The sequence below is a fragment of the Felis catus genome, chromosome B1 (assembly GCF_018350175.1).
Source record: "Felis catus isolate Fca126 chromosome B1, F.catus_Fca126_mat1.0, whole genome shotgun sequence".
Lineage (NCBI taxonomy): Eukaryota > Metazoa > Chordata > Mammalia > Carnivora > Felidae > Felis > Felis catus.
Genome location: NC_058371.1, coordinates 126,977,820 through 127,002,095, shown reverse-complemented (window position 1 = coordinate 127,002,095; position 24,276 = coordinate 126,977,820). Strand labels below are relative to the sequence as shown.

Below are 24,276 nucleotides of genomic sequence, written 5' to 3'. Positions count from 1 at the left end.
GATGGCATACGAGTCAGCAGGAGACACATTCACTGGGATCCTAAAGAGAATTGAATAAAGGTACTATTTTTCAAAGGAAGAGATGGTGAGTCAGCCAGGAACTAGCCAACAGCAGGAAACCGTTAACCACTGTAAGACTTAGGGCAAATGGAAGAAGCTATGTTTCCGGACTAAGTGAGAGCTCATCCATGTGAGACGGACACAACCACAGAGCAAAAGCCAGAGGAGAGGGAAGAAATAACCCGACCTTCTTCTCCTCCTGTCCATTTATTTCCTGCTGTGCCTCTGGTAGCCAAACCCCTCCAGAAGCCAGAATGAGCTTAGTGCCACTGTCTTTGAGAACGAGAACCTTCCTTTTCACTGGCCTATGGCACAGATCAAAGCAAAGACAAAAAGAAAATTGATGCTGGAGTTTGCAGATGTATGACTAACTGAGACATTGAAAGAAAAATCACTAACGGAGGAGCAAGAAAGCCAAGATAGTCTGAACTGCAGTTTTCAATGCATGAGAAGTTGATTTCCTGTGGCTAAGACTTTATTCCTGATTGTAGCATCAGAAACAATCTTTCAACTGTGATGGATCATAGGTTTAAGGCAATTCACCTGCAGGAAAAATACTTTAGAAAGAAAATGCAAAAACAAAAACAGATTGTGTGAGAAGATTTTCTTTAGGATGACTCTATAACAATGACAGGTATAATCTGTTTTATTCTAGTTAACCATATTAATTCTTATTTTTATTTTGGTATATCTGTATGAGGTAGTATGATGTATTTTCTTCAAAATCACTTTGATTTACTCCTTGGAATGTTGTAACAATGAGCAGCAGTTCATGTTTGTTTTAGTCTGGAAATTTCTAACAGGGAAGGATACTGCAATGAAATTAACATTTAGAAGAAACCGTCCCTCAGGAGATAGAAAATATATCATGCATTATAACATTTTAGGGCTTGAAAAGAACTTTTAAAGATTAATATAAAATTTTTATTTTACAAGTGATGACAAAAGGTGTAGTTGTAGTTTCCCCACAGCAACACATCTCTAGTTTTCAGCAAAGATCAGAACCCACGTCTCCTGACCCCCCCATCTGTTTTACCCACCTTCCCATGGTGAAATTCCCATTTATATTCCTATTATATAGGAGAACCAATCTTGTTTCAATGACTTCCTAAATCTGCCTGTCCAAAAATTCACTGAAAATACATACCTACCACCTTAATATTTCTCAGCCAAGATTTGAAGATACCATCAGAGAGCAGGAAGGGGTATCCTTGTGGATTGCCCGAAGCTCTGGGAGCTGCCTGCACTCAGCGTCTCTCTGTGGACTTTGGTTCTATCATAATCCGTTAGCCAACTGTCCATTTAGAGGCTCAAGTTCCATTGTCCTCAAATTTTGTCCAAGAAAATTGAGTTCATTATTTTGCAAGACCAATAAATGAAAGAGTTATACCTTGCTGTGTTTTAACTCCATGAAAGAAACTGTCATAGCCCACAGAGAATTTCCTGGATATAAATCATTTTTTTTTGACTGTTGGTTCTGTCTTGTCCCTTCTCTGTCACACTATAATTACTTAATCTGATCACTTGCTATTCCTATTTCCTCTTTAATATCTGTAATTTTTAATCTATGTTGTCTTGCTCTATTATACTTCCCTGTAGTAAGCAATGACATATAAAAAAAAGGACCCAGCCTTGTAGGCAGGTGTGTGCTTCCTATGTGCTCACAGATAGGTCACTGAAAGTCCATGCAAATTAGGGTACTTCATGGAGCAGCGGAATTTCATCTGGCAAGCAGGTGTGTTATAGAAGAGAACTATAAATGACTTGGTTTGAATGATGGCTGTTGGTGTTCCTCTATGCTTTATTCTTGCAGTTCACCTAATGGGTCATGTTCTTGACATCTGAACTCTACAAACATGGTCATGGAAACCTCTTGTCTAATGTTGCACTAGATGGGGCATTGATCTTCCTAGGACAAGAAGATCGCCAAGTGTTCTTTCTCCATTTTTCTCAAAATAAAGATTTGAAAATTTTATAAATGAAATAATTATTCAAGGACTATAGGAATTTAAATTATTTGGCCTCTGACAATAAAAGCTTAGGAAAGCTTTAGTCTTTTACTATAAGAGATTATAAAAGTAAAATAAATTAATATGTGTTAAGGCAGGCAGTATGTGACATATAGTTTTCAAAAACAATCCCAGCAATCAGAATAGTATTACATTTTAAAAATATATCACCATAGATTTTAAGAAGTAAAATAGATATACATCGTTCTAGCATACCTTGACTTCTTGCTTTTTAAAAAGTAGGTGGGAAAATCTGTAGTTCTCAACTGTTTATCTGTGGACTAGGGCCCATCTATCACAAAGATTTAACTAGTCAATATTGAAAAGAGAAAATAATATTAAGGACAAAGTAGAGTGTGTTGGGGTAAGCCAGAGGGAGCTGTAAAATGCCAACCTTCCTTTCCTAGGGTAAGACCCTACTTTCCTCTGGGATTTTGCCATTCCTATTCTGAGGTAAACCATTGTGGCAATAGATGGTGGCTGAACTGAAGTACCTCTTCCTGGAGTCTGTTGTGTCTGTCTTCTCCTGGGAAGCAGACCTATGATGGGATTCTCTTAGGGAAAATGCCTGTGTAAGAGAAAATGGGGAAAGGGGCAGAAAAGGCTGGGAGAGTCATGGGAATGTGATATAATTCGGACACGAGCAAAGTGGGGAGAAAGGGAGGCATACTAGACCGTTGTGCCCCATCCAGGAGTCCTTGAGGCAAAAGCAGCCATCAAAGTGGACCCGTGTCTCCCTAGCGTTGTCTTGCCTTGGTATTCCTGCCCCCTCAGGATGTGCTGGGCAGCATGGGGGAAGCATGCCAGAGCCAGCAGCTGGGGCCCTTGGTTCATGAACTTCCCTGGAGTCCGAGGTCTGCAAGGCACATTCTCATGGCCACCACAACTAGCTGTGGCTTTTTAATCTTTCACACCTATTATACCTGAGAATTAGGACTCTCATCCCTTTCTCCCTTGATAAAACTTTTAGACCATTCTGCTTCTACTTTTTAAAAACAAAACGATAAGAGACTCTTAAAAACTGAGAACAAACTGAGGGTTGATGGGGGGTGGGAGGGAGGGGAGGGTGGGTGATGGGTATTGAGGAGGGCACCTTTTGGGATGAGCACTGGGTGTTGTATGGAAACCAATTTGACAATTTCACATATTGATTTAAAAAAAAGAGTCAAGCTAATAAACAGTGAAATCAAAAAGTCAAAAAAAAAAAAAGCTCAGAAAGAAAAATAAATAAATAAATAAATAATAAAATGAAAAGCTCAGAAAGAGAAAAAAAAAAAAAAAATGAAACCGTAACAAAGCCTGGCAGTTTTCAGGCTCACGCCATTCAACTAGTCCATCTTCTGAGCCCTCCTCCTCAGTCATTGAACTTTGACATCTGGCTGTTGGTCTTGCTCACTCTAATCCTTGCCAATATATCAGACAAATTCAATACCCGGGCCTCTCAGTTCCTCATCTTCTCCATCATCCATGACATCTTCCTTTCCCCCTCTTCTCCACACCCTCAAAGACTTGTTCAAATAGTACATTCTCACAGAAGCCTTCTTAGAATCCCGACTACATGGGATCCTCCTGTCCTCTACTTCATACTAACAGTTACTGACCATGGGAACAAGCCCCAAATGAAAAATATTATGCACCTAGGGTGCTTTTTCTTGGCCGTTATTGTTAAACGGTTTTCTTACAGAGCACAACCATGATGTGGCTTGATTGTGGCCTCATATATGAGCTGGACTTAAAACAGGACCCTGGCTCCAAAGAGCACCAGGGAGCTGCCTGGGTTGCCTGACAATATCTACGAATAAGGACGAGGCCCTTCTAATCAATCAGGATGAGGCACTTTTTTTTCCCTTTCCCTCATTAGCGTATTGGTTGGAGTGGGCACCTAAAACGGAACTTTATATGAGCAAGGCCTCCCGTCTCTTCCTGAGCCCAGCCTAACTGACCTCTCTGTTAGTGCTGTGTGTCCCTTCAGCGAGAGCTGGACACCCAATAAAGCCTTGCCTGTGCCTTTGACTTTTGGGTCTGGCTTCTTTTCTATTGTAGGACCAGAAAACCCGACTCCAGTAACAATCTGTGATGCTCATTCAAAGCCAGTGACAGTTTTTGGAAGTATCTGTTTATTCCCGTGATTGGATTACTATCTTTTCTCTACCGTAGATTCTAAGTTCTATGAGGGCCAGTTTGATCTATTTTGATTCTCAGCACCTGCAAATTACCTGGCACATAGTAGATATTCAGTACATATTCCCTATATAACTAAATGATTCCCTGGCTATATACAGAAATGAATGAGTAGATTTGAATTGTGATGCATTGAACTGAATAGATATATCAATGGATGTTGTTGCCAAGGCTTATGTCCGTCTACATTTGAAACATACGTAGTTATCAATGTAATTAAAAACTTCAGGGGCGCCTGGGTGGCGCAGTCGGTTAAGCGTCCGACTTCAGCCAGGTCACGATCTCACGGTCCGTGAGTTCGAGCCCCACGTCGGGCTCTGGGCTGATGGCTCAGAGCCTGGAGCCTGTTTCCGATTCTGTGTCTCCCTCTCTCTCTGCCCCTCCCCCATTCATGCTCTGTCTCTCTCTGTCCCAAAAATAAATAAATGTTAAAAAAAAATTAAAAAAAAGAAAAACTTCAGAAGAATTAAAATTTTCTTTCATTATTTTATATCCTGTGACAAATTTTATCACTTCAAAAAATTACACTTAGGGGAACCTGGGTGGCTTAGTCTGTTAAGCACCTGATTCTTGATTTCAGCCCAGGTCATGATCCCATGGCTGTGGGATCAAGCCCCTGCTTCAGGCTCCACATCGAGCATAGATCCTGCTTAAAATTCTGTCTCCTTTGCTCTTCCCCAACCCCCCACCCCCACCCTGGCTCACACACATGCTTTCTCTCAAGAAAAATAATACACTTGATTTTATCATCAAAATCACTTTGGATATGTTTTTTATTTTAAACTCTGAATATCTTGACCACAGTGCTCTTTACAATTCATCTAAGGTTTCCTTGAAGATCATAACACGGGGTCTTGTACATAATAGAATTTATTATATGGCATTAATTTGCAATACATTAAGTCAGCTTCTCTAAATTCTGATATTTTGTTCTTCCTAATAAAACTAACCCTCTGTCTGATTTTCTCTTCATTTATTTCCACTGAGAGACATAGTTAAATTGACTTTTACTTATATCTTGGGATTTATTTATTCATAAGAACTTTTTAAAGAATGCATCCATTTCTAATCTTTTTTTTTTTGCTTGCTTTTTATTTTTCTGAATTATTAGGCTTTGATTTCTATTTTGCATTTGTTTTATTTTTTCAGGATTTAATTAGAATTAAGTCTAACGACTTAAATGTAGGTTTTCTATAAATGCTTCAGGAGATTTTTTAAACATGGTTGGAAGGGGGCACTACTTAAAGAGTATACTATTGTTGGGGCACCTGGGTGGCTCAGTTGAGTGTCCAACTTTGGCTCAGGTCATGATCTCACAGTTTGTGAGTTCAAGCCCCACATCGGGCTTGCTGCTATCAGCACAGAGCCTGCTTCAGATCTTCTGTTCCCCTCTCTCCCTGTCCCTCCCCTGCTCCCGCACATGCTCTCTCTCAAAAATAAGTTTATAAAAACATTAAACAAAACTTTTAAAGAGTATACTATTGTCAAAAATTCAGAAATAATAAATATTAAAACCATGAGTCACCAAAGTATTAATTAGTAGAAATTGATTGATTGATACACAATGAAAAGACAATTTACAAAGCAGTAGCATACTCAAACCAAAGCACGGCATGAGGCTTAGGTATATTGGTTATAAGCAACTAATATAGTGATAAAGCAGTGACTGTTTATTCTTCATAGTGATTGATTGTGGTAGGATTTTCTTAAACGGCAGGGAATTGATCAGTGGTTACCTCATACCAACCTTGGAAAACAGTTTGTCTTGCTTATGATTTTCAGAAGGATAAGCAAGAAATGACCCATAATAAGTTAGCCTTGCAAAATAAACAAAATTAAGCTTTGCTTCTATGACTAAACTGGTTTTGTCTCCTCGGGGAACTTTCAAGGCTGGTCTCTGTTTTTAATTTTAACGATAGTTTAATCGGTTTTCCATATTTAATATCCATTTTCTGTTTGAAATTATCTTTTTTAACAGTTTTACATATTAAATCAAAATCTTTAAATTTGATTGGCATGTTAAAAATGTTGCCTTTGAAGTAAAAGTGTTCTGCTCTTATTCTTGGCGTTTCCCCCAAGTTTAATGGTAAAATGATTGTTTTATCCTTCTATCTTATTTTAATCTATTTTTTCCTTTAATTTAGTCTAGCATTTCACAATGATTTTGGTCTCAGGACCTCTTTATGCTCTTAAAAAGCAATGATGATCCCAAAGCTCTTTTGATTATGTGAGCTATATCTATCCATATTTACAATCCTAGAAATAAAAACTGAGAAACATTTAAAGTATTTATTCATTCGTTTAAATATAACAATAAACCCCTTATACATTAACATATATAATTATTTTAATAAAAATGAGTTGTATTTTTCCAAGACAAAAAATAGTGAGAAGAGTAGCATTGATTTACATATTTAAAAATCTCTTAATAAAAAACATTCTCAAGGGACTAGGCTGGTGGTTATGAGGGGCTTGGAGGTAAGGGAAAATGGGAGATGCTGGTCAAAGTGTACAAACTTCAAGTTATAAGCTGAGTAAGTCCTGGGGATCTAATGTACACTGTAATAACCATAGTTAGTAGTATTTAGTATTATTTACATGAAAGTTGCTAAAAGAGCAGATCTTAAATGGTTTCACCACAAAGAAGAAATGGTAAGTATGTGTCATGATGGATGGGGTGTTAGCTAAAGTTAAGCTGTTAATCAGTTTGCAACATGTAAGTGTATCAGATCAACACATTGCACACTTTAAACTTGTACAACATTGGGGTACCTGGGTGGCCTAGTCGGTGAAGCATCCAACTTCGGCTCGTGCCATGATCTCATGATTTGTGAGTTCAACCCCCGCGTCGGGCTCTGTGCTGGCAGCTTGAGCCTGGAGCCTGCTTTAGATTCTGTGTCTCCTTCTCTCTCTGCTCCTACCCTGCTCATGCTCTGTCTCTGTCTCTCTCAAAACTAAAACATTAAAAAAATTTTTTTAACTTGTACAGTGTTATATGTTGATTATATCTCAATGAAGCTAGGAAAAATAAAAAATTTAAAAAGTTTAAATCACTAATGTTAAAAAAAAAAAAGCTGTTTCAAATCATGCTAAAAGGTCAAGCAAATGAGGAATAAGCATTGACCATTGAACTTAGCAATGTAATCCTGGTCATACAGTTAATTCATCACCTCTCTCTCCTAAGCAATTAAATTTTCAGTTAGGCACTTCAAAAATATAGAAGATGTTCTAATCCAACAGAACCTATATGCCATAGTAATCTTGAGGGTGGTCTGCCCTCACTTCTATCTTATCTCACACAGAAAACACTAAGAAGAAAAAAAAATCTCAAGCCATATAATTTCCAAACATCTGGTTGGTTCTACGTTTCTTAAAACATTACTCTCATTCTTGTGCAACTCTCTAAGTGAAGTTATTCCTAAAATCTTAGTTCCTTTTATCCTCCATATAACTAATAGTGCAATCCGTTTTTCACTGGGGCATGAAGATGAATGGACTTTTGACTCAAGACTTTCAGGTTATGCAACCTTATGAATGATTTCTTTACAGATCAGCATAAAACATCATTAGAGATTACATTAAACTTACATTCGTTGAATCACAGGATACCTCTATAAATAATTAAATACTTAATTGATATATTTTTTAAATGTTTATTTATTTTCAGAGAGAGAATAAGAATGTTGGGGGAGAAGGGCAAAGAGAGAGGGAGAGAGAGAATCTGAAGCAGGCTCTGGGCCATCAGCACAGAGCCCAGTGCAGGGCTTGATCCCACAAACCCAAGATCATGACCTAAGCCAAAATCAAGAGTTGACCCTTAACCAACTGAGCCACCCAGATGCCCCAATATATATTTTTAAACTAAGTAAAAATATGAAAAGTTTTAAACCTACTTTCATTACCATGAATACATTTTCAAGAAAGTGTTTTCAACAATTTATTAATAAAAGACCCAATTTACCAATAATTTACAAATAGTTTAAAGTACATCAAATATATGAAATGCAAAATATAATAATGATAAATAAAATAATATGCAATTATTTTAACTTCTTGGTTATTTTATTTATAAAATTATTTTACAGTTCTGGGGCACCTGGCTGGCTCAGTCAATAGAGCATGTGACTCGATCCCAGGGGTGAGTTCAAGCCCCACCTTGGGCATGGAGCCTACTTAAAAAAATAAAATAAATAAGTTTCTAGTCCTTATATATTTTCATGGAAAGGTGTCCACAATACATTATTGTGGGGGCAAAAGCAAGTCATAGAATAGTATGATTAGTGTTATCCCATTTGAAACTTTAAAAAATCTGTATACATATGTATGTCTAAAAATATATGGGAGAAAACTAGGAGAATACATGCCAAATTATTGACATTATTTATAGCCCTAGTAAGGGATTAGGAAAAGGGATTGTTTTTTATACACTTCTAATTGTTTGGGATTTACCACTAATAAATATATTTTATATATATTTTTAAATCATTTGATTGTCAGAAATAAAGTTTCTACTTTGGCAAAATATTTATATTAGTAAATACATGTTTATAACATGTTTTATTAGTAGATACATGTTTATATGCACATAATTTTTATATAGTAGAATATATTAGTATATATTCTTATTTTGGTAAGAAGAGCGTTTTTATTTTTAACAAATTAGAATCAAATTTTAGGACTTTTATTTTCTAGATTTTTAAGTGATAACAGTGGCTTGTGTGCCAAAGCCACAAGGCTATGACTCACGACTGATCACTAGAGACAGCCTGCATATTTCTCTTAATATAAAATCCTATTATGTAATAATACTCACTGGTTCCCTGAAAATTGAAAGAAAATCTAGTTGCAACAATTTAGTTTTATAAGGTTTTTTTATTCAATTGCATTTTCCAGATTTCTTTTTAGTTGGACTGAGGTACATAAAGATTCTGTTCCACTGCTCTTAGTTCTACATGTTCATTTTCCAGTAGGTCTCTACAGGGATGATGAGAAAGAGATTTATGTCTAGTGCCACTTTGTTCTAAAAAATGAGCTAATTGTCACAAATATGCATACAATACCTCAAGTTACCAATCACTTTCACCACACATCCGGATATGTTTATCGTGTATTATTGGTTTATTCTTTTCTTTTTTTTAAACAACTCTCATCTTTACTATTCTACATGAGACCTTTGTCTCAATGTTTTTAGTTTACCTTGAAAAAACTGTTTCAAAAGCAAAGTGAAATGGCTGACAGATCATGTTAACCCGGACAAAGCAGCATCTAACAGAAAACCTTTAACCTGTGCAAAGTCAACTTGCATCCATTCACCTGTGAGAATAAGGAGTCAACACGTCTGATGCTAGAAATCTGGCAGGTTCTTTGTGCCAAGAACCAAGCACAATTAGAAATGTAGCAGAGAAAAGGCATGCAATCAGCTGTAACTAACTAAATTCATCCTTTCAAAGAAGAATTACTTTGAATTCCAATCCAGACAGCTCAGTCTTGTAGACCGGGGGCGATTTTGAGGACTGGGCTCATGGGAGTATGACTCTCTAACTCATCATAGTGGACCTCAATGGACTAGCCTCTGACTCAGCCACAGTAAAATTACATACTGTGTTTCACACTAATTAAAATAAGTTGGCAGTAGCAGTTTTACTGAAATTCTAGCTAACCTAAAGCAAAAGGAAATCGTAATATGCCATTTTCCTTACCTAATAAACAGGAACCAAGGCCATTTCTAGATGAAGTAGTGCTCAGATCATTGATTATGCTCCATAAGCCAAATAATAAGCATCTTTTAAATTATCTGACATGAGAAATATTGTTCAGACACACCAGATTTTGCTGAAAGGAAGGAAGGCACTTTTTCTTTTTTCTCTATAGTGAAGTCAGTAAATATTTACTAAATACTATGATATACAGAACATTCTGCTAACCATTGAATCTAGGTTGAGGTACGAACTATTTACGGTTTTCTCTCTGTACCTGTCAAATATTTTCGTCAGTGAAACATGGCCTAAGTTATCTTTTCAGAACAATATTTTACCTTGCAAATAGTCTCCTGTATAAAAAGTATATATATTCTTCTTATAAGTGACCTAATTAAAACTTGCAATACCTTCACCTTTCTGCTTCTTTTATGGGGAGGATCTATACCTTTTATTCTGGAAATATTCATTCAGATCATTTTCTAGTTGGTGAAACTCTGATTTTAAATATTTGACCATGTCAAACTCAGAAACAGATTTACTAAATGGTACCCTGTGCCTATTTCCTTCTCAAAATGTATCAGTAGGGGAGCGCTTCGGTGGCTCTGTTGGTTAAAGGTCCGACTTTGGCTCAGGTCATGAGCTCAGGCTTCGTGTGTTGGAGCCTGCGTCCAGCTCTGTGCTCACAGCTCAGAGCTTGGACCTGCTTCAGATACTGTCTCCATCTCTCTCTGCCCCTCCCCCGCTCTCTCTCTCTCAAAATATAAATAAACATAAAAAAAAATTTAAATGTACCAGTAGGAGTTTCATCAGGAAAATAGGAAAGCAGAAACTGCTCTAGATATTTCAATCAGGAAACAGGTAATCCTTAGGAAAAAAAAGGCTCAGAGAAGACTGCTGCAAAATCTCACATTTGCAAAAGCCCACACGTCTGCCTGCTGCTGCCTAAGAAAGGAGAACATGGCTTCCACTTCCCTTCCACCTTGCAGATCTGATATGAACGTAGCTCCTAGTGGAACCAACCCCAGAACATGCATCAGAGATTCTGGGAATGTAGTTTCCGAGTGTCCTACCATCCCCAAACAAAGAAGAACATACAAGTGGAAATAATGCTAAATTGCTAACAGATAACGTGTAGGTAGGAGGTGGGATTGAGGCAAATTCTGTCCCAGTGATACTGTCCAAAAACATTTGAGCTGTGATTTAACAGCTCATGCTACAATTACTGAGGTGAATGATAGATACAGTATAATCCACTCGCCGTTACCCTTTTAGAAAATTTTGCTCCTTTTTTCCTCCCACTTTTACTTCTTTGACCACTTGGATAGGAAATTTTAATTTCATAAATACTGACTTCAATGATTTAACAGATAAAAACCATATGCTAAATTACTATATATCTGTATCTGTATTACTCTATACCTATGGAGAACATATAGGTGCCAGGCATTGTGCAGGAAGTCATTGTGTGGGGTACAGAGATAGTCCCTGCCTACTTGAATGCTTACAATTATTAGGAGGCAAAATGAAAATACAAGCAATATAACACAAGGCAGATTGCGTGCAGTTAACAAAAGGCAGAGGAAGAATTAGAGCAGGAGAGATTCCTAGAAGGTGATGATGAGTGATTGAAGAGAGTCAAGGGGAGGAAATGCTCTTTGAGGTGTAAGGATTCTGACAGATGGAAATGGAGTGAGGCACATGGTGAGACAATTTTCCAGAATGAGCAAAGTGAAAAGGGTGAAGAACTTGCTAGAATTAGACTAGAAACAGATACCATGAGTGCAGATGATACAGGGGTGGGCAGTATTGCAAAGGAAGCAGCCCATGTGGGGACTTCAGCCCACAAAAGACTCATGTGCAAGCCACCTCCAGGTAGCATCCCCGAAGAGAATGTTGGCCCAGGGTTATTTAAAGTTTCCAATTGTTCAAAAGAAGGTAAAAATCCATATTCTAAGGCAAAACCCCTATTTTAAAATGTTAGCATCTAGGGGCCCCTGGGTGGCTCAGTCAGTTGAGCGTCTGACTCTTGATTTTGGCTCAGATCATGATCCCAGGGTCGTGGGATCAAATCCCATGTCGAGCTCTGCAATGAGCACAGAAACTGCTTGAGATTCTCTCTCTCTCTCTCTCTCTCTTCCTCTCTCCCCCTCCCTCAGATCCTCTTCCCCGTTCTCTCTCTCAAATAAAAATGTTAAATAAAATAAAAATTAATAAATAAAAACTAAAAATAAATAAATGTTAGCACCTAATTTTTAAAAATTAAAAAAAAAATCCCAAAACAAAAACGAAACTAAAGCCATGTACAATTTAGTATATGTGCTGCCTAAGCAAGCACAAGCCATGTGAGTTTCAATAAAACATATCTATCATCCATATATGGCCCAATGACCATGCATTTGCAGACTTTAGGAGATGCTTCCTGAGGTCCCATCCAAACAATTCTAGTTTCAATCATGAACCTCATTCTCACTGAATAATATATGCTCTAAAATTATGCGTATTAAGCATTACCTCAGAAACTTTCTTCGTACGCATTGTATGCCTTTAATTCTTTCATAAAGAACTGTAGAGCTCTGAAGACTTTCATTTGCAAGAGGCCTAAGAGTGAAAAGAAGTAACAAGAAGGAGAAAACTGAAGGAAGACCACAAGAAATGCAAATGCTGTGGACATTTACTGGTGCAACCAATCTTTATCAACCTCTGAGACTGAAGACAACTGCTTTCCTTTACTTTTACGAATGGGGAAATGATAATGAAAAGCATTTGTCACAGAGGAAAAATTTTGACTTATCTGGAGTAACAATTATTAGCTACCCTAGCAGAATAATATACTGAATGCTTCTGGTTATTTACAATCCAGTCTACTTGGGGAGCTTGGATGGCTCAGTCGGTTAAGCATCCAATTTCAACTCAGGTCCTGATCACAACTATTATCATATTTTATGACGCCAATCAAACATGCATGAACATCACAGTGACATTATGATTCAGGCCAACGTTTGTAACCATCACTGCAATAATTGGGAGAATTTTGTTCTAATACTGATGCCAAGGCCTCATCCCCAGAGATCCTAACTTAGTAAGTCCAGATTGGGACCCCAGCATCTGTATGTTTTCAGATGCTTTAAAATAATTTTATTATTTAAAAAGTAATTGTTAGGGACACCTGGGTGGCTCAGTAAGTTAAGCATCTGACTTTGGCTCAGGTCATGATCTCACAGTTTGTGAGTTCGAGCCCCACGTTGGGCTCTGTGCTGACAGCTCAGAACCTGGAGCCTGCCTCAGATTCTGTGTCTCCCTCTCTCTTTGCTCCTCCCTTGCTGGCACTGTCTCTCTCTTTCTCAAAAATAAACATTAAAAAAAATAAAATAAAATCCAGCCTACGGTGATATACAGAATCTCCTCTTACATTTGTGGATATTTTTTTATTTTTTAAAAATTGATTATCAACAAATTATTTCTCAAAAACTGTGTGATCATGTTTTCTGCCCATTTCTTCACTGGGTTATTTGTTTTTTGGGTGTGGAGTTTGGTGAGCTCTTTAGAGATTTTGGGTAATAGCTCTTTGTCCGATATGTCATTTGCAAATATCTTTTCCCATTCCATTGGTTGCCTTTTAGTTTTGTTGGTTGTTTCCTTTGCAATGCAGAAGCTTTTTATCTTCCTGAGGTCCCAATAGTTCATTTTTGCTTTTAATTCCCTTGCCTTTGGAGGTGTCACGTAAGAAATTGCTGCAGCTGAGGTCAGAGAGGTCCTTTCCTGCTTTCTCCTCTAGGGTTTTGATGGTTTCCTGTCTCACATTCAGATCCTTTATCCATTTTGAGTTTATTTTTGTGAATGCTGTAAGAAAGTGGTCTAGTTTCATTCTTCTGCATGTTGCTGTCCAGTTCTCCCAGCACCATTTGTTAAAGAGACTGTCTTTTTTCCATTGGACATTCTCTCCTGCTTTGTCAAAGATTAGTTGGCCATACTTTTGTGGGTCCAGTTCTGGGTTCTCCATTCTATTCCCTTGGTCTATGTGTCTGTTTTTGTGCCAATACCATGCTGTCTTAATGATTATCTTAAAAACTGAGAATAAACTGAGGGTTGATGGGGGGTGGGAGGGAGGGGAAAGTGGGTGATGTGCATTGAGGAGGGCACCTGTTGGGATGAGCACTGGGTGTTGTATGAAAACCAATTTGACAATAAACTTCATACAAAAAAAAAACTGTGATCATACCCTTTAACATGACAGGAAAAAGGATACTAACAGGGCACATGTCAATAAGTGAAATGAGTGCCTAAAAAGTAGCCTTAGTGTTGTCTTGCTCTCCAAGCAGTTTTAAACAAAGCTGAATGCTATACCAGTGAAATATATTAGCTCTCTTTTTTGCAAGAAATGTCACAAAAGAAGCAAAAAGTAACACAAGCCACTATATAAAGAAAGTTTCTACTTTCATTCAAACAGGCAAATGTTAATATTGAATTGTCTACGTTAATACCTCTGATCATGTAAGTCTTATGTGTGACATCTGCCACCAGGGGAAATCATGTTCATCCATTTCAAGGTACGCTAGGGCTCCTCAGGGGAATCTCCTTTCATAGGGCCGTTCTATATCCTTAGAAAACATTTCAAACTAGAAACTTTGATAGATATTCTAACTGAGCTGTTCCCAGTAGTGGTGTTTTTCAATAACATAGTAGAGTACCTAATGGAACGTAATGAAAAAGATCAACAATAAAATGGACAATTTCAGAAAAAGAAAAAAAACCCACCTGACAAGGTTTCTTTCTGCTTATGAGTTACCACTTCACAGAGCAAGCACTGTGGAGTGTATGTGAGCATTCATAGTTTCAGCTTCAGAACAAAGAATAAGTCTAAAAAGGTAAAAATGAAAATGTGTGCTGTTCTGCCGCAGTGTAGCTGAGAGTTATAAAGGCCCTGTGAACAATATTGAGTTTGGGGTGGTACAATCACATCACCAAAGATTTACCTTCACTCTGTAAACTCAATATAGGGCAATAACAGTCTATTACAAGCAGAGCAATACAACATCAAAGGAATGTTTAAAAGAACTAGACAGAACCTTTAAATCACCAGAATTGAGTTATCTTCCCCCAAAGGAAGCACCATGGGAGAGATCTTAGCAGGGTTCTTCAAGAGGTATTACTAATTTACCATAAGTTATATTTAATACATTTTTAAACGTGTTTGTAATCTCTCTCCACTTTTTAGAACACAGAGCAATAAATTAAAAGAGAAACAGTCCCCAAAGAGCAAGAGAGTGGGAGAAAAAATGACAAGAGTTTTATTTTGGGGAGGAGGGTTAGCGTTTCAAATAATTCTCCCATAGCTGAAAAGTCTGTGTAAGATCTGTCCTCTCCCACTTTCAAAGAGACTCTTCAAATTTGAACCTAGAGAAAAAATAGTAAATTTTTATTTATATTTATAAATTAATCAGTCTTCAAATTCTGTTAAAAACAGGACATTCATAACATTTTAGAAAAATGGTAATAAATTCTCTTTAACATCTCCAGTAGAGAAATAAGCAATTTTATTCCACCTTCTTATGACTAAAATGAACATTTGAGAAGTTGAATTTCTGGTCTAGGTCGTGTCAGAAATGGCAGTAGAATTTATTGTGGAGTAGTACTGGTCATTGTTGGCAGTGTGCTTAGTTTAATGACGTTTTGATATATTAGTTTTTTACATATAAAAAGATGTTAATTCCCTGAATGTATTGCAAAGGCTTATTGTTACACATTTTAATCTAAATCCAAGCATTTGTGTTTCCCATGAAGGGCAAATGGAACTATCGAGTATTATCAAAATTTTTCATCATGTTAATGTCTCATATTTGCATACATAAAATCATAAATTTCTATATGATACTAATAGAACTGCTCCTCCAATTCTTTCAAAAGTTATACCCTTTTTTGCCTTTTGTTTAGCATTCTGGTTTTGGTTTACGTTATCTTGATTTATACCAGACATATGTATGCAAAGAGATTTTAAGTTCTAGATAATTTGTATCCATACTGGCTTTTCAATACGTTATTATTTTTTTTAAGCGCTGCAAAACACACCCACAACAGGTGCATGAAACTGCCTGTAACACATGCCATATGGGGGAAGTACTAGGGTTTGTCCCTTTTGATATAGAATGGTTTTATTGGTGTCATACTGTGTAAGCTTTTATAATAAATCAGATCATACATGCATTTATACTTATGTAGCTGGTGTTGGGAAATATTTAATTCATGTTTATAATGCTTTTAATTTTATAACCAGCTTCCTAAATGTCTTTACAGTTGACCTTTATGTTAAGATTATTTCCCTTTAAATTTCCCATTTACCAGATAATCTTTTTCAGATATTCAAATTGTGCTGCTGTTTTTCGTTTTTGGAACATGTTCTTCTTCATACTAATACTGTTCATTGAAAGGCAAAATTCTGATTCATATTTTTTATACTCTTGCCTGGGCAGGAAAAAAACTAACTTCATTAGTTATTTAGTACCAGCATTTAGTATTAGTATTGGTATTAGTATTAATATTAGGTGGGTTTTTTGGCATTCCATTATTTGCAACAATTGTAAATATGATTAGAATAGGTGAACCCAACATGTGCTTGCAGGTCTATCAAGGTTAGCTGGTTTGTAGTTGTAAGATTTCAAATTACAACTAGGAACTCTCATTTTTTCCCCCATCCATTCAACTTGTATTAATTGTATCACAAAAATCCAATATCCAACCAGAAGCATCATATCATATGTAGCTCTCATGTCATAACAAACACCACACTGATGTTTGTCCATTGGTTGGTGTCACCACAGTGGTTAAAAGAACAGGTACTCTGGAGTCAAACCTGACTTTGAAATTCTGCTCATCTAGTTAATAGTTGTATGACTCTGCCTCAGTTTCTCTTCTACAAAACAGAGAGAACAATAATGTTTACAGGTTGCTATAAAGATTAAATCAGATACCGTTTATAAATGCCTACTATCGTGGCAAATAATATGTCCCCAAGAAATGTTAGCTATTCTGATTGGAAAAAATATATTCAGAAATGCTCCAATGCCTTCCAGTTAGTATGATGAATATTATAAAGTTTTACCCAACCACAGAACCCACTGACTGTGATAAAACCAAATTAGAATGTTTACTCTTGTGCAGAGATTATGAACCAACACCTGTTGCTTAACAGTAGTGGGACTCATACCAAAAATCAATGAATGAGTAACCACCCTAAACAGCTATCACTTTCATAAGGCAGTTGGTTCTATAGTCTAGACCCGTTTAAGAATTGAACAAAGTCACCTGCTGACTATAATAGCCATTCATAGGAGTGACATAAAATTTAATGTTAGTGATTATCTGCTATGATCTGACATCATGTGTGTATTGCCTTCCACGTCTTGCTTGAAGGACATTTTAGCAACAATACTTAAGAATGTTTCATTATTAGGGCTTAAGTACCATCAATTTTTACTAAATCTTGGCCCATAAGAAAACTACAATTCGATGTACCTGGGTCTTCAGTGCTTTTAAGTAAAGAAGAGGAGAGAATATGACTACTGTCAGAAAGAGACAATTGATAGCAAAGACAGCTTGCCAGATTTTTTTTTAATAGGAGACGCATACTCTTTCAACAGTGAAGCTTGAACAAAAATTTGCAATAACTATCTTATTAAATGTTTATTAATTTCCTCTTAACATTTGGTATTAATTGGCCAACCTTGTCCTTGGGTTTTATTTGGAAATATCTTTGCTTCTGGACTGGTGTGTCCCTTTTGGGCCTTACCCACTTCCTATAAAGTGGCAGAAGTAGATAGTCAATTCACTATTTCCAGGTAAATGGTCATCACAATCTCAGAAGTCACTCTTCCCTCCTAAGACAATTCTATGAGTAACACATTTAGTCAACACTATTTTGGTTAAGTTATTAAACCAAGATAGTCATTTGTAAGTCATTGTAAGTCGCTTGTAAGTCATTAAAATGTATTTACTTATTTCATTTGTGATTACATGTATTTATTTGGGCTTAAACTGAGTCTACTATTTTCCTTTAAATTGGCTGTAGACAGAATCTATGTTTTTCACTTTTTTTTCTTCCACTTCCTCAGTACTTGCTCTTCCAAAGCACTTAAATATGGCATGTAGTATGTTCTCTAGAACGTAATGAAGGATAAGCTTGTCTAAGATCCATTAAAAGATCAAGAGATCTTTAATGGGTTGAATAACTTAATTTGCTATATTATTATTATTATTATTATTATTACTATTTTAATACAGATTGAAACCTTTACCTAAAGAACTGACAATACTTTGCCATGTTTTCAGATATTGCATGGCAAATATGAGTAAGTAAATCAGTGAATTAATGCATGAGGACAGATAGAAGAGTTCCAACTTATACAAATTATAGCCAATTAATGCAGACTAAGAATTTCTAGTCATTAAGACTAATAGTCTTCCTGACCTTCTCAAATACAAAATGAAATGTAAGTATTACACTACCTTGTATCTCAATGGAAGTTGATAAGCAGGGTGAAGTTTCTACTTATTCCCAGCCTAACGACTATGCTGATCATAAAACAAGTCCAAGGACCTTAAATTTCAATGAAATGTGGCCAGTTGCTTCAAAGAACCAATTCTGGATCTACTACTCTTGGGTCTGAGAGACATATCGGATTCTGGATGTGTTAGAGGATTACCTCAGTCTGGGAATTAATCTCACCCCAATATTTCTTAAGATTAGACTAATCTCTTAAGGTAATTTTGGGTGAGATGCCAAGATTTTTCAAATTAAGGCCTGACTTATGAATACCAGACCATTCTCACTACTCCCACAGCTTAAGTTGCCAGCTACGTGGTGGCATATGATGGTATATGGTAGACTATTCTAGTTACCAGCCCTTAGTCTATCTACGGTCTTCTGCTACTCCTCCTAACGAAATTCTAGGTGTTCTTCAAGATATGGCTAAAATATTATCTTTTTTCTCCGTTGTTTCAGGGGTCATTTCCAAACCTTACCATTCACATGCCCATCGCCTCCTTCTTTAGTTCAGCCATTTATTTATTCAACATATATTTTTGAATATCTATTATGTACCAGATACCTTTGTATTTCACCTGAACCAAGCAGATAAAAATTCCCTGCCATCGTAATGCTTGATTTCTGATGGAAGAATAATTAATTATTCCTTCTATATTCTCATATCACTTTATTATTACATTTGTCACATTTATTGTAGATAATTGTTTATGTGTATCTCTTACTGGATAGCAAAGGCCAGGTAACATTTATCTTTTCAATTTTTATCACCAGCACCCAGCACATTGCCTTGCACCATGACATCAGGGAAAAGGCAAAACAAACTTTACAGTTTTGAGGCTCCTTATTAAGTTTAAATTTGTTCAGTATCTATGTTTTGTTTATCTATTATTACTTAAGAAGTTAGCTGAAAACTTAGTCATTTAAAATAATGTTTATGTTTTTCTCACAATTTCATAGGTCAGAAATTTGGGGGGCACCTGGGTGGCTCAGTCGGTTGAGTGTCTGACTCTTGATTTAGGCTCAAATTAAAAAAAAAAAGAAATCTGGAAAAGGCAAGGTAGTTTATCTGCGATTCACATGGCTTCAGCTATGGCTATTGTTGTGGCTGGGGCTGGAGGATCTCTTTCAGGATAACTTCTTTATTTATATTTTTGGTACCTTGCAGAAACTCTTTCTTTTTTTCCTTCCTTCTTTCTTCTCTCTCTCTCTCTCTCTCCATCAGTTCTCATCCTTCAGGGCTGCTCCATGAGATATGGGTTTCCATAGCATGATGTCTCAGGATAGTTACACTTCTTACATGATGGATGGTTTCTAAGGTGCAGAAAGCAAGAACTGCCAGGCCAGTTAAGGGCTCCAACAGGAACTGTAACTGCATCATTTTACCATGTTCTAGTGGCCAAAGAAGCCGTGAAGACTGCCTGGATTTAAGAAGATGGAGAAATAGATACCACCTCTTGATAGTGAAATAGCAGTTGAATGGATGACATTTTATAGCCATCTTTGGAAAATGCCATAATCTGTGATGGCTGTCTCATATGTCTTATCAGTCATAATGTGTGTAGGGGAAAAGATCATCACTGAAGTAAAACTTAAATTGTTATTGAACAATAACCAAAACAAAAAAACAAACAAACAAAAAAAACCTACTCCTGTGGCAAAAATTTTATTTTAAAATGCTAAATGAGTAGTGATTAAAAAAAATTCAGTAAACAAGAATCCTAAAAGCTTCTAATATCAATTTATTTTTTAAATACATCAAGGTCATTAAAGGGATTTATTGAGATTTTGAGACTCAAGATCTTTGATATTTAAATCATGTTTCTTGTAAAACTTACACAATTCTGAGTTATTTCTCAGATACGTATTTCTCATTAATATTTAATACAACTTTACAGTTTTAGTTGAGATAATCCTTGATTTCTTAGGCTATTGTGAGATGGTTCCCCAAATCAATCCCAGTAGGATTAAGAAGCTCAAGCACACATCACCTCATTTTCTAGACTCCTTTCATGATATAGCATATTATGTGTCCTGATTTTTTTTTTCCAGCGACTTACAGCCCATTGGAGAGCTCAATTATTTATTGAAGGAAAATTTTCCACATGGTAAAAGGCTAAATAATTCTGTTTTCTGAGACATTATGGGTGTGTATATCAATTGTGGTTTTGTATGTATTCATATTTGAGGTGTTGTAGTTTAAATCATTAATTTTGTATTATGTTGCACAGCAAATTGTTTCTTGCTCTTTGTACTCTATCCATGTTATAGTATTTATAACATAACACTTCATATTTAAACCAGTCTTGGTTTACCCAAGGCAGCATTTATAATTTTGTTGTAATGTAAATTAGTATAAATTTACTTAAATGATCAGCAGTATTAATACAAGACAAGACATTGTCATAATGCAGATATGAGAACTCTGGTTTATTACATGAGGTAGAAAGCCCCTTTATTTATCATTCTCTTTAATAGAACATTCAAACTGAAAATAAGCCAAATTCTTCTAGGAAGCCACTGAAATGTCTCTCTGGAGAAGGAAATCTACTACTGAAGAAGACTTTTTTTGAGAATCAAATTAAGACCTTTGGCCAGAAAAAAAAGGCAGTGTGTATTTGAAAGTCAAATCAGACCAAGGAGTTGGTGAAATAATCCTGAAAGAACCCTGTTTGCCTGTGTGCATTTCCAACACTGTAGGACGGGCTATAAGAGTCCTGTGCTGTTGATATGCCACTCCTGTGAGCCATGCAGGGCACGCTCTTGTGGATACCTTTCCTTCTGAAGATGGTCATGTTTTCTGTGTGCTAGACGTGAATGGACACTACCAAGAACAAATTGATAATTGTGCAATACCACCTGAAAACTGAGCTCCCCTGGCTATAACATTACAATCAATCAAATCTGGGGTGTTACTGCTGAACTCTTTCTCTTACACTGCTTTATAAAGTGTTAAACAAAATAATCAAAAAGCATTGTATTTTTTTTTCCAGCGTTTTTATTTATTTTTGGGACAGAGAGAGACAGAGCATGAACGGGGGAGGGGCAGAGAGAGAGGGAGACACAGAATCGGAAGCAGGCTCCAGGCTCCGAGCCATCAGCCCAGAGCCTGACGCGGGGCTCGAACTCACGGACAGCGAGATTGTGACCTGGCTGAAGTCGGACGCTTAACCAACTGCGCCATCCAGGCGCCCCTCAAAAAGCATTGTAAATTAGCTATACATTTATTTCTACTTCAGTATTTTAAAATCTAAGCTTTAAGTCTCTTCTGAACATTTAGAATAAGTCTCTTCTGAATATTTAGAATAATCAAGTTGAAATGATTTAATGATACCATAGCTCAATTAAGTGAAACCTTAAGATATCATCCACCTTATGAGTCTTTAAAATGGCCCTCTTCGTATACCTAGTATCCAGATCTTGGTGTCTAATACTGTTTCCCACTAAAAGGAATCAGGACTCCTTGGAGAAATGGCTGGGTCCAGAAATGGGATAGGAGGTATGCAAGATAAGCCTAGAATATCTTATTAGACCCGCAGTGAGGCTGTTCTAAATAAATAAATAAATAAATAAATAAATAAATAAAGCATGTTACAAGACTCAGGAGAAAGCTTGAAGGTATTCTACTAGTCACATCAAGGACAACTTGAGCACAAAATAATTAAGTATACTAACTAGCATGATGAACAATTCCAAAAAAATTGGAGTTCATGAGTTCATATCAATAAGAAGTAGATAAATAAATACAAGAAAAGGGAGTACTGTAGATTATATTAAAATGTTAAGTGCCAACTGGCAAATGAGGAGACAGTACAAGAGTTGGAAAGTCAGCATTTGTAATCATCAGAGTAAAGACTGGATCAGACATGAATCGCTAATGGAGAATATATCTGGGGAAAAGTTTTGGTGAAGAGCACATTTGCCTGCTCTTAAAATGCCTTTCCATAGATTGATTATTAGTTACAAAAGAAAAGTGATATTTATACATGGAGAAATCAAACAGTATATTGATTGGGTGATCTAAACACCGTCAATGAGAAGTACATAGACATTGTGTGAATTTGGATGAGATATCCTGAGAAAGCCATAATATCACCTATGTAATATTCCAAACAAAAATACATAATGAGAATATAAGCATCAGTTGGTATCAGATATATGCTAAATGAGGAACAAACGTTCTGAAATAAAAACGGATGGAGTCTGTAGTCTTCAAAACTGTCAGTGGCACAAAAGACAAATAAAGATTATGGAAATGTTCTAGATTTAAAAAGACTACAAAGACATGACAACTAAATACAATACCACACTCCAGAGTGGACCCTTACCTAGAGTGGGAAAAGGTATTGGATCCAGCTCCTAAAATTGAAATTATAAGGATAATAGAGTTAACAAAGGTATTCTATCAATCTTAATTTACTAAAATTGTTAACTGAACTGTAGCTATACAAGAGAATATCCTACTGAGAAATATTCACAGAAGTATTAAGGGGTAAAGGACCATGATATACGTAGCTTACCCTGATGTGATTCAAAATATATGCATGAAGAGAGAGAGAGAGAGAGAGAGAGAGAGAGAGAGAGAAAATTTGAGCCAATGATAAATCAAATGAAGTAAGAGAGAGATAATAAGTGAATCTAGGTAATGAATATCAGGATGTTATTTGATCTATACTGCTTCTTACAACTTTTCTAAAATTTTGAAATTATTTCCAATAAAAAGTTAAAAAAAAAAAAACAACCCTGTGAATGGAGCAGCACGTACAAGAAGAAAAACATTGCTGTTTCCCACTGGCAGACACTCCAGCATGTAATTGAGTATGCCCAAAGCCATTATGCAGAAAACCAGGAATTATTGTGTGCCCACATCTCAAATGAACCTGATTCCGATTAATGTAGTAGGCAGTCTTGGTAGTTAACTAAACTGCCTTCAAATCAAAGGCAGTGTGGTACAGGTCATGGGATTGGGTTAACTGTAAAAAGCCTCGTCCTTAAGTCCCCAGGTGATACCTGACACACTCAAGCACTAACTTTGCAGGCTTGGGTACAGAAGATAAGCAAAAAGTCACACAGTGGTTCCTTTGCATTTGGCCCAGTGGCCAAGTTTAAAAGGACAAACAGGCTGTACTGCAAAGAAGGTGAAATGCTTAAATGTCAGAGAAGCATTGTTAGGACCTATCTGTATGCACAGCAACTATCGTGTGTTCCAAAAAGAAGAGAGTACATTTCATGAAGGGAAATGGGAATAAAAGACTGTATCCTGTTTTACCATTCCCAGAAGACTCAGAAAAAAATCTTTTAACAATTTAAATGTTGTTGACTTTACTGACCTATGTATTGTATCAGTCTCAAAACCAAGGGAAAATATACAAAGTGTTTATCTATTTCTCAGCTGGGGGCACAACAGGGAAGCCAATCAGCATTAGTCTTCCCTTGTAAAGGGCGGCATCTACTTTCTAATACATTTCAATACATCACTAGCAGCTATAAACCTTGACTGATTCTTTTGCCTTGTATGTTCTCCACTAAAGGCTTTAATGAAAGTCTGGTAAAAGATCGTTTCATCTAAAAGATATGTCAAATAAAGCTTTTTTTTTTCCTTTCTGACAAGATGATCTATTTTTTCTAATTTCATCTTTTAAAAGTATATTTCCTGTACATATGGAATTATTTAGCTAAAACTATTGGTGTAGTAAATTGACTTTAAAAAAATTTAATGTTTATTTATTTTTGAGAGAGAGAGAGAGACCGACAGAGTGTGAGTGGGGGAGGGGCAGGGAGAGAGGGAGAC

General features: G+C 36.4%; 1 long non-coding RNA gene across 9 annotated transcripts in view; it reads right to left on the bottom strand.

The window, feature by feature from the left end:
- The window catches only part of LOC102899731, a 230,005-nt gene that overhangs the window by 43,240 nt on the left and 162,489 nt on the right, over positions 1–24,276 (bottom strand). For 4 of the 9 annotated variants that reach the window (XR_006596937.1, XR_006596930.1, XR_002741826.2 and 1 more), the window contains one exon: positions 15,215–15,343. The exons of 3 other annotated variants lie outside the window; for them this stretch is intronic. This is a non-coding gene — a long non-coding RNA (uncharacterized LOC102899731). Of the gene's footprint in view, positions 1–12,233; positions 12,548–15,214; positions 15,344–16,796; positions 16,857–24,276 lie in introns of those variants that run through there. 2 more of the 9 variants (XR_006596939.1, XR_006596941.1) reach the window with 2 other exon arrangements.